The following is a 12,500-nucleotide window of genomic DNA, read 5'->3' on the forward strand; positions in this document are numbered from 1 at the left end:
ATATATATATACGTATCTATATATACATATATACGTATATATACATGTATATATATGTATATATATATATATACGCGCGCGCGCGCGCGTGTGTGTGTGTGTGTGTGTGTGTGTGTGTGCATGTATGTGTATGCATGTGTTTGGTGTTGGTGTCTATATACATACACACACATACATACATACATATATATATATATATATATATATAAATATAAATATATATATATATATATATATATATATATATAATACTATATACACACACACAACCAAACGCACGCACATATATACACAAACACACACACACACACACACATGTATATGTATATGTGTGTCAGTGTTGTAGGTATATATATTGAAATTTTGCTGCAATCGTGTTAACAGAAACTATTATTTATTGCAAAGGTATTTCATTTACTTCCATGCCTCTGTGGCCCAATGGATAAGGCATTGGCCTCCTAAGCCAAGGATTGCGGGTTCGAGTCCCGCCAGAGGTTGATACTCAAGCTTTTTATTATTGTTGTAAACTTATTCTTGGTCTGTAATCCTGTTGACTTTGAACTACGCTGAAATCTATTTGCAATGTCTTATGCAGATATATCTTTACTAGTGAAAATGTTTGCAGGAAATGTATATAAACACAATAAGCAGTCCACATGAATATAAATATCTATCTCTCTGTCTATCTATAATGTTATCTATCTTAACGTGTCTGTTGGTCAGTCCTTCTATCTGGCAATCTGTCTATTCATCTACCTCTATATATATATATATATATATATATATATATATATATATATATATATATATATATATATATATATATATATCTATGTGTATGTGTTCAAATGTAGAAAAAGGTGTTCAAGAGATGGAGGACCTCTTAACACGTGTGTGATGTTTAGATACTTTCCTTCTAATTTATATGTAAATACGCATAGATTATATGTGTTTATACGTATTTTTGTGTATTCGCAGCCAATCTCAAGTCAAAATTCTCCTATATAGGATTAGGATCTAAAATGACCAAGCAGCAACTGGAAGATTATATTTGAAATCACGCCCCTGTCTCACGCAAATTTCTCTGCTAAGTATTTGAAAAGACATTGTACACCGAACAGTCTCGACTACACTGTTAAAGTATATATAGATAGACAATATATATATGTACATATAAGTTAATGAATATACATATTTATATAAATATATGTATATATATAATATATATAATATATAGTATATATATACATATATGTATATATGTAAAAGTATATTTATAAATATGTAAATATGCACAGACACACACACATATATACATATATATATATATATATATATACACGTATATATATATATATATATATATGTGTGTTGAGGGGGGGGGGGGGGGGGTTGTATAGACAGATTGATAAAGATATGTAAATGCATGTGTACACAAACACACACTAACTATGAGATCAGAATGGATGCATATAATAAGTTTGATGGAAAAATAAAATAAAATCGCTAGTCATCCACATTTCGCAGTACACGGCGTTAATTAATAAGCACACGCGTCTTTTGATCCTTGCATTCCATTCTTCTAAGCGCACAAATTTTAAAGCTATTCGTTGCCTACGTTTGTAAACTTCTGCAGTTTTTTTTCCATCAGGGAATATACTAGAAATGTTTATGTTGTTAAATACGAGAAATGTAGAAAACGTAAGAATGAAAAAAAAAAAAAGTGTATATAGATTTATGCCGAAGAAATATTTAAAATCTCCGAAGGTTCTCATGTTCATTAATAGCCTTGTCTATAAGGGAGAGACTGACGAATGTGCATTTTTCCGCCCTAAACTAACGTCTGATGTGAGATGATTTTTGTAAAAAAAATGAGTATTGTTAAAAGTAAATAATGATAATGATAATAAAGTGGATAATTATAATAATAGTAATAATAATAATAATAATACATATAATGATAATAATAATGATAATAATGTTTATAATAATAATAAGTATAACAATAATAATAAGTATGATAATAATAATAACAATGAAAACAATGGTAACAATAACAATAAAAAAATGATAATGGAAATAAAAATAAAAATAACAATATAATAATAACAATGAATAATTTTAAAATATTTCTTAAATTTGTTACATTGATGTAGATTCAGACACACATATTAACACAAATACACAAACACACATTAAAATACACACACAAACACATTAACACACCCACCCACACACATTAACACACCCACCCAGACACACACTAAACACACAGCCCTGCACACACTAAATGCATCATTACTTCAGAAGCCAAAAGAATCCTTCTTTTATAGCTGGTGCTGCAAGAAATCCATCATTGGGGTTTTAAATCCTCCCAGACTTTCCCTCAGAGTCGACCAGCTGCCGCGGAAACCTCTAGCTCGGATGACAGATGGATCGGCGAAGAGGCAGATTAATACTGTGCAATGAGGTCACTTTACTCTAAGGGAAAAGGCTTTGAGTGTGTGTGTAGGGGGGGGGGGGGTAATGGATGTTTTACGTGTTTCTTTTCGATGTTTTGGGTTGTTGAGCAAGTATGTTTTTTCTTTTTCTTTCTTTCCTTCTCTCTCTCTCTCTCTCTCTCTCTCTCTCTCTTGAATTTAAACGTCTTATTTTGTTTACTAAAATATCATTATCATTATCATTTTTCTGCTGGGTGTTAATATCAGACATATATTTTCGTGATATGATTATTTATCAATATTTTAACAAATTCATAAGAATATATGATGTCTTTTGTTTTATTAACTTTTCTTTTGTATAATGGAAAGGTTAATTGTGTGTGTGTATGTATATATGTATTTATGTATGATGATATATACAGAATATATATGCTTATATGCGTATATATATACAGATATATGTGTCAATATATATATATATATAGACATATCTATATATACATATATACGTATATATACATGTATATGTATATGTATATATATACGCGCGTGTGTGTGTGTGTATGTGTGTGCATGTATGTGTGTGCATGTGTGTATGTGTTGGTGTCTATATACATAAACACACACACACACACACACACATATATATATATATATATATATATATATATATATATATATATATATACATATACATATATATAAATATATATATATACATACTATATATATATGCATGATATATATATATATATATATATATATATATATATATAATACTATATACACACACACAACCAAACGCACTCACATATATACACACACACACACACATGTATATTTATATGTGTGTCTGTGTTGTAGGTATATATATAGAAATTTTGCTGCAATCGTCTTAACAGAAACTATTATTCATTGCAAAGGTATTTTATTTAAGCCCATGCCTCTGTGGGCCAATGGATAAGGCATTGGCCTCCTAAGCCAAGGATTGCGGGTTCGAGTCCCGCCAGAGGTTGATACTCAAGCTTTATATTATTGTTGTAAACTTATTCTTGGTCTGTAATCCTGTTGACTTTGAACTACGCTGAAATCTATTTGCAATGTCTTATGCAGATATATCTTTACTAGTGAAAATGTTTGCAGGAAATGTATATAAACACAATAAGCAGTCCACATGAATATAAATATCTATCTCTCTGTCTATCTATAATGTTATCTATCTTAACGTGTCTGTTGGTCAGTCCTTCTATCTGGCAATCTGTCTATTCATCTACCTCTATATATATATATATATATATATATATATATATATATATATATATATATATGTGTATGTGTTCAAATGTAGAAAAAGGTGTTCAAGAGATGGAGGACCTCTTAACACGTGTGTGATGTTTAGATACTTTCCTTCTAATTTATATGTAAATACGCATAGATTATATGTGTTTATACGTATTTTTGTGTATTCGCAGCCAATCTCAAGTCAAAATTCTCCTATATAGGATTAGGATCTAAAATGACCAAGCAGCAACTGGAAGATTATATTTGAAATCACGCCCCTGTCTCACGCAAATTTCTCTGCTAAGTATTTGAAAAGACATTGTACAGCGAACAGTCTCGACTACACTGTTAAAGTATATATAGATAGACAATATATATATGTACATATAAGTTAATGAATATACATATTCATATAAATATATGTATATATAATATATATATATATATATAATATATAGTATATATATACATATATGTATATATGTAAAAGTATATTTATAAATATGTAAATATGCACAGACACACACACATATATACATATATATATATATATATATATATATATATATATATATATATATATATATATATAGACGTATATATATGTATGTATATATATGTGTGTGTGTGTTGAGGGGGGGGGGGGTTGTATAGACAGATTGATAAAGATATGTAAATGCATGTGTACACAAACACACACTAACTATGAGATCAGAATGGATGCATATAATAAATTTGATGGAAAAATGAAATAAAATCTCTAGTCATCCATATTTCGCAGTACACGGCGTTAATTAATAAGCACACGCGTCTTTTGATCCTTGCATTCCATTCTTCTAAGCGCACAAATTTTAAAGCTATTCGTTGCCTACGTTTGTAAACTTCTGCAGTTTTTTTTTTCCATCAGGGAATATACGAGAAATGTTAATGTTGTTAATTACGAGAAATGTAGGAAAGGTTAGAATAAAAAAAAAAAAAAAAAAAAAAAAAATTGTATATAGATTTATGCCGAAGAAATATTTAAAATCTCCGAAGGTTCTCATGTTCATTAATAGCCTTGTCTAAAAGGGGGAGACTGTGAGATGATTTTTGTTAAAAAAACGATAATTGTTAAAAAATAAAAAATGATAATGATAATAAAGTGGATAATAATAATAAAAGTAATAATAATAATAATAATAAATATAATGATAATAATAATGATAACAATGTTTATAATAATAATAAGTATAACAATAATAATAAGTATAATAATAATGATAATATTGAAAACAATGGTAACAATAACAATAAAAAAATAATAATGAAAAAAATATATATAATAACAATAAATCATTTTAAAAGATTTCTTAAATTTGTTACATTGATGTAGATTCAGAAACACATATTAACACAAATACACAAACACACACTAAAATACACACACAAACACACATTAACACACCCACCCAGACACACACACTAAATACACAGCCCTACACACACACACACACACACACACACTAAACACACAGCCCTATACACACACACACACTAAATGCATCATCACTTCAGAAGCCAAAAGAATCCTTCTTTTATAGCTGGTGCTGCAAGAAATCCATCATTGGGGTTTCAAATCCTCCTAGACTTTTCCTCGGAGTGACCAGCTGCCGCGGAAACCTCTAGCTCGGATGACAGATGGATCGGCGAAGAGGCAGATTAATACTGTGCAATGAGGTCACTTTACTCTAAGGGAAAAGGCTTTGAGTGTGTGTGTGTAGGGGGGGGGGGGATAATGGATGTTTTACGTGTTTCTTTTCGATGTTTTGGGTTGTTGAACAAGTATGTTTTTTCTTTTTCTTTCTTTCCTTCTCTCTCTCTCTCTCTCTCTCTCTCTCTCTCTCTCTCTCTCTCTCTCTCTCTCTCTTTCTTGAATTTACATGTCCTATTTTGTTTACTAAAATATTATTATCATTGTCATTTTTCTGCAGGGTGTTAATATCAGACACATATTTTCGTGATATGATTATTTATCAATATTTTAACAAATTCATATATGATGTCTTTTGTTTTATTAACTTTTCTTTTGTATAATCGAAAGGTTAATTGTGTGTGTATGTATATATGTATTTATGTATGATTACATATACAGAATATATATGCTTATATGCGTATATATATACACAGATATATGTGTCAGTATATATATACGAATCTATATATACATATATACGTATATATACATGTATATATATATATATATATATATATATATATGTACATATATACACGTGTGTGTGTGTGTGTGTGTGTGTGTGTGTGTGTGTGTGTGTGTGCATGTGTGTGTGTATGTGTGTGTGTGTTGGTGTCTATATACATACACACACATACAAATATATATATATATATATATATATATGCATAATATATAAATATATATATATATATATATATATATATGTATGTATATATAATACTATATACACACACACAACCAAACGCACGCACATATATACACAAACACACACACACACATGTATATTTATTTGTGTGTCAGTGTTGTAGGTATATATATTGAAATTTTGCTGCAATCGTGTTAACAGAAACTATAATTTATTGCAAAGGTATTACAATTGATTCCATGCCTCTGTGGCCCAATGGATAAGGCATTGGCCTCCTAAGCCAAGGATTGCGGGTTCGAGTCCCGCCAGAGGTTGATATTCAAGCTTTTTATTATTGTTGTAAACTTATTCTTGGTTTGTAATCCTGTTGACTTTGAATAACGCTGATATCTATTTGCAATGTCCTATGAAGATATATCTTTACTAGTGAAATTTTTTGCAGGAAATGTATATAAACACAATGAGCAGTCCTCATGAATATAAATATCTATCTCTCTGTCTACCAATAATTTTATCTATATTAACGTGTCTGTTGGTCAGTCCTTCTATCTGACAATCTGTCTATTCATCTACTTCTATATATATATCTATGCGTATGTGTTCAAATGTAGAAAAAGGTGTTCAAGAGATGGATGACCCCTTAACACGTGTGTGATGTTTAGATACTTTCCTTCTAATTTATATGTAAATACGCATAGCTTATATGTGTTTATACGTATTTTTGTGTATTCGCAGCCAATCTCAAGTCAAAATTCTCCTATATAGGAATAGGATCTAAAATGACCAAGCAGCAACTGTAAGATTATACTTGAAATCACGCCCCTGTCTCACGCAAATTTCTCTGCTAAGTATTTGAAAAGACATTGTACAGCGAACAGTCTCGACTACACTGTTAAAGTATATATAGATAGACAATATATATATGTACATATAAGTTAATGAATATACAAATTTATATAAATATATGTATATATAATATATATATAATATATAGTATATATATATATACATATATGTATATATGTATAAGTATATTTATAAATATGTAAATATGCACAGACACACACACATATATATATATATACATACATATATATATACACGTATATATATGTATATATATATATATATATATATATATATATATATATATATATATATATGTGTGTGTGTTGTTGGGGGGGGTATAGACATTGATATAGATATGTAAACTATGAGATCAGAAAGGATGCATATAATAAGTTTGATGGAAAAATAAAATAAAATCGCTAGTCATCCACATTTCGCAGTACACGGCGTTAATTAATAAGCACACGCGTCTTTTGATCCTTGCATTCCATTCTTCTAAGCGCACAAATTTTAAAGCTATTCATTGCCTACGTTTGTAAACTTCTGCAGTTTTTTTTTCCATCGGGGAATATACGAGAAATGTTTATGTTGTTAAATACGAGAAATGTAGAAAAGGTAAGAATGAAAAAAAAAAAAAAAAGGTGTATATAGATTTATGCCGAAGAAATATTTAAAATCTCCGAAGGTGCTCATGTTCATTAATAGCCTTGTCTATAAGGGAGAGACTGACGAATGTGCATTTTTCCGCCCTAAACTAACGTCTGATGTGAGATGATTTTTGTAAAAAAAATGATTATTGTTAAAAGCAAATAATGATAATGATAATAAAGTGGATAATTATAATAATAGTAATAATAATAATACTAATACATATAATGATAATAATAATGATAATAATGTTAATAATAATAATAACTATAACAATAATAATGAGTATAATAATAATGATAATAATGAAAACAATAGTAACAATAACAATAGAAAATAATAATGAAAATAAAAATAAAAATAATAATATAATAATAACAATGAATCATTTTAAAAGATTTCTTAAATTTGTTAGATTGGCGTAGATTTAGACATACATATTAACACAAATACACAAACACACATTAAAACACACACACACACATTAACACACCCACCCAGACACACACACTAAACACACAGCCCTACACACACACAAGCACACTATCTGCATCATTACTTCAGATGCCAACATAATATTGCTTTTATAGCTGGTGCTGCAAGAAATCCATCATTTGGGTTTCAAATCCTCCCAGACTTTTCCTCAGAGTCGACCAGCTGCCGCGGAAACCTCTAGCTCGGATGACAGATGGATCGGCGAAGAGGCAGATTAATACTGTGCAATGAGGTCACTTTACTCTAAGGGAAAAGGCTTTGAGTGTGTGTGTAGGGGGGGGGGGGGGTAATGGATGTTTTACGTGTTTCTTTTCGATGTTTTGGGTTATTAAGCAAGTATGTTTTTTCTTTTTCTTTCTTTCTTTCCTTCTCTCTCTCTCTCTCTCTCTCTCTCTCTCTCTCTCTCTCTCTCTCTTTCTTGAATTTACATGTCCTATTTTGTTTACTAAAATATTATTATCATTGTCATTTTTCTGCAGGGTGTTAATATCAGACACATACTTTCGTGATATGATTATCTATCAATATTTTAACAAATTCATATATGATGTCTTTTGTTTTATTAACTTTTCTTTTGTATACTGGAATGGTTAAGTGTGTGTATGTATGTATTTTTGTATGATTATATATACAGAATATATATATGCTTATATGCGTATATATATACAGATATATGTATTAACATATATATACGTATCTATATCAACATATATACGTATATATACATGTATATATATGTATATATATATATATATGCGCGCGCGCGTGTGTGTGTGTGTGTGTTGGAGTCTATATACATACACACATACATATATATATATATATATATATATATATATATATATACATACTATATATATATGCATAATATATATATATATATATATATATATATACACACATATATATATATATATATATATATATATATATATATATATATATATATATACATACACATACTATATACACACACAAAACCAAACGCACGCATATATATACACAAACACACACACATGTATATTTATATGTGTCTGTGTTGTAGATATATATATTGACATTATTATTAAACTATTATTTTTTGCAAAGGAATTTCATTCCATGCCTCTGTGGCCCAATGGATAAGGCATTGGCCTCCTAAGCCAAGGATTGCGGGTTCGTGTCCCGCCAGAGGTTGAATACTCAAACTTTTTATTATTATTGAAAAGTTATTCTTGGTTTGTAATCCTGTTGACTTTCAACTATGCTGAAAGCTATTTGCAAAGCCCTATGCAGATATATCTTTACTAGTGAAAATGTTTGCAAGAAATGTATATAAACACAATAAGCAGTCCTCATGAATATAAATATCTATCTCTCTGTCTACCTATAATTTTATCTATTTAACGTGTCTGTCGGTCAGTCCTTCTATCTGGCAGTCTGTCTATCCATCTACCTTTATATATATCTACATATGTGTTCAAATGTAGAAAAAGGTGTGGAAGAGATGAATACACGTGTGTGATGTCTAGATACTTTACTTCCTTCAAATATATAATACATAGATTATGTGTTTATACGTATTTTTGAAATACAAAATTGCCCTAGATAGGATTAGGATCTAAAATGGCCGAGCAGTAACAGAAAGAATATATTTAAAATCACACCCTTTTCCTCACGCAAGCTTCTCTGGTAAGTATTTGAAAAGACATTGTACAGCGAACAGTTTGTCTCACTGTTAAAGTATGTATATAGATAGGTAGATAGGGAGACATATATATATATATATATATATATATATATATATATATATACGTACAAATAAGTATATGAATATGCATATATATGAATATATATGTATACATAATATATAGTGTGTATATACATATACATATGTATATATATGTATGTATATGCATGCACACACACACACACACACACACACACACACACACACACACACACACACATATATATATATATATATATATATAGGTATATATAGGTATATATATAAATATAGGTATATATAGATATATATATATGTATGTGTGTGTGTGTGTAGGTGTATAGACGGATAGATTGATATAGATAAATGCATGTACACACACACACACACACACACACACATTAACTATTAGATCAGAAAGGATGGATATATTTAGTTTGATGGAAAAAAAAAAAATCTAGTCATCCACATTTCGCAGTACACGGCGTTAATTAATAAGCACACGTGTCTTTTGATTCTTGCATTCCATTCTCCTAAGCGTACAAATTTTAACGCTTTACAGCAAAATGGATATCTCCACAGCATCTACTACGTCTTCGTCAGAAATACGACATTTTTGTTAGAAAAAAAAGAAAAGAAAAGATGTGTATATAGATTTATGACGAAGAAATATTTAAAATCTCCGAAGGTGTTCATGTTCAATAATAGCCTTGTCTATAAGGGGGAGACTGACGAATGTGCATTTTTCCGCCCTAAACTAGCGTCTGATGTGAGATGATTTTAGAAAAAAGAGAGGTAAGGAAGTATTGTTTATTATTGTTTAAAAAATAATGATAATTATAATAAAGGGAATAATGATAATAAAAGTAATAATAATAATAATAAATATAATGATAATAATAATGATAATAAAAATGATAATGATAATAATAATAATAAGTATAACAATAATAAGTATAATAATAAAAAGTATAATGATAATAATAAGTATAATAATAATAAGTATAATAATAAGTATAATGATAATAAGTATAATAATAATGATAATAATGAAAACAATGATAACAATAATAGTAAACAAAATAATAATGAAAATAAAAATAATAACAATAATAAAATAATAACAATGAATCATTTTAGTTTTAAAAATTCTTAAATTTGTTACAATGACGCAGATTCAGACACACATATTAACACAAATACCAAACACACATTAAAACACACACACACACATTAACACACACACCTAGACACACACACTAAAGACACAGCCCTACACATACGCACAGACACTAAATGCATCATCACTTTAGAAGCCAACAGAATCCTTCTTTTATAGCTGGTGCTGCAAGAAATCCATCATTGGGGTTTCAAATCCTCCCAGACTTTTCCTCAGATTCGACCAGCTGCCGCGGAAACCTCTAGCTCGGATGACAGATGGATCGGCGAAGAGGCAGATTAATACTGTGCAACGAGGTCACTTTACTCTAAGGGGAAAGGGCTTTGAGACTGTAAGGGAGAGATAATGGGTGTTTTGTGTGTTTCTTTTCGTTATTTTGGGTTGTTGTGTAAGTATGTTTTCTCTTTCTCTTCCTCTCTTTGTTTCTCTTTCCTTTCCTTTATTCTCTCTCTCTCTCTCTCTCTCTCTCTCTCTCTCTCTCTCTCTCCAATTTACATGTCATATGTTTTTTACTATTATGTTATTATTTCGTTGGGTGTTAATAACAGACACGTATTTCCGTGATATGCTTATTTATCAATGTTTTCACAAATTCATAAGAATATATGATGTCTTTTGTTTTATTTTATTAACTTTTCTGTTTATTTATCAATATTTATACATATTCAGAAGTGTGTATGTCGTTTCTTTTATTATCTTTTGCCTTGTCGTTTTACAGATATACTTTTCCTGTGGTGTATCATTCGAAAGAAATGTACATTCCTTCTTTAGATAAGATGTATTTCAACACATTTTATTTACATTTGCATTTGAATTTTCAGTATATTAATTAATATCGGCGTCGGTAAGAAACTATTTTATATTTAAAAAAAATACTGCAGTGCTAGCTGTCACATATTGTATTAGAATTCCTTTATAGATTATATCCTTTTTCAAATAATATCACGCACATTAATATTACCGAAGAAATAAACAGATAAACATAAATATTTAAATAGATAAATATAATAAATCCCTAGAAAAAACAAATTGATACACAAATGAATAAATAATATTTACAGACATAGCGCAGACAAAGAAAATATCAAACTCGAAAAATAAAACGCATTAATCCAGCGGTGCTCGCAATGTATATTGAATTCATAATCAAATTAAAAAGTAATAACGAGCTAAATTAATCAACTACGATATCTTGGCGATGAATTCCCTTGAGGTCGAAAACAGTATGAAAGCAATAACAGGTTGCTAATGAATGGAACTTTGCTGGCCTATCGCATTAACTTGCATTAACCTTTTTTTCTTTTCTTACTAATTGCGTTTTGAAACTTTAATTACGTTTTGAAAACTTCGATAACTTCTGCTACATTTTATTTGCATAATATATTTCTCTTAAAATACCCGCGGGAAATGTACTCATGTCGGGGTTACTTACATGTACGTTGAAAAGGAAAAATGATAAAGATATGCATAAAGACAAAGAAAATGTAGTTTCATGAGTAAATGTTTTCAGCGTACCA

The 12,500-nt window shown here is 29.3% G+C and overlaps 4 non-coding genes across 4 annotated transcripts; all 4 read left to right on the forward strand.

Annotated features, from left to right (window-relative positions):
• The first annotated feature begins 424 nt into the window (after window positions 1-424).
• On the forward strand, window positions 425-497 carry Trnar-ccu. The gene has a single exon. It is a non-coding gene; the product is annotated as a tRNA-Arg (tRNA).
• A 2,886-nt stretch (window positions 498-3,383) lies between these two features.
• On the forward strand, window positions 3,384-3,456 carry Trnar-ccu. The gene has a single exon. It is a non-coding gene; the product is annotated as a tRNA-Arg (tRNA).
• Window positions 3,457-6,344: 2,888 nt separating this feature from the next.
• On the forward strand, window positions 6,345-6,417 carry Trnar-ccu. Its single transcript has one exon. It is a non-coding gene; the product is annotated as a tRNA-Arg (tRNA).
• A 2,781-nt stretch (window positions 6,418-9,198) lies between these two features.
• Window positions 9,199-9,271, forward strand: Trnar-ccu. The gene has a single exon. It is a non-coding gene; the product is annotated as a tRNA-Arg (tRNA).
• The last annotated feature ends 3,229 nt before the right edge of the window (window positions 9,272-12,500 follow it).

The sequence above is a fragment of the Penaeus chinensis genome, chromosome 42 (assembly GCF_019202785.1).
Source record: "Penaeus chinensis breed Huanghai No. 1 chromosome 42, ASM1920278v2, whole genome shotgun sequence".
NCBI classification, from domain to species: domain Eukaryota; kingdom Metazoa; phylum Arthropoda; class Malacostraca; order Decapoda; family Penaeidae; genus Penaeus; species Penaeus chinensis.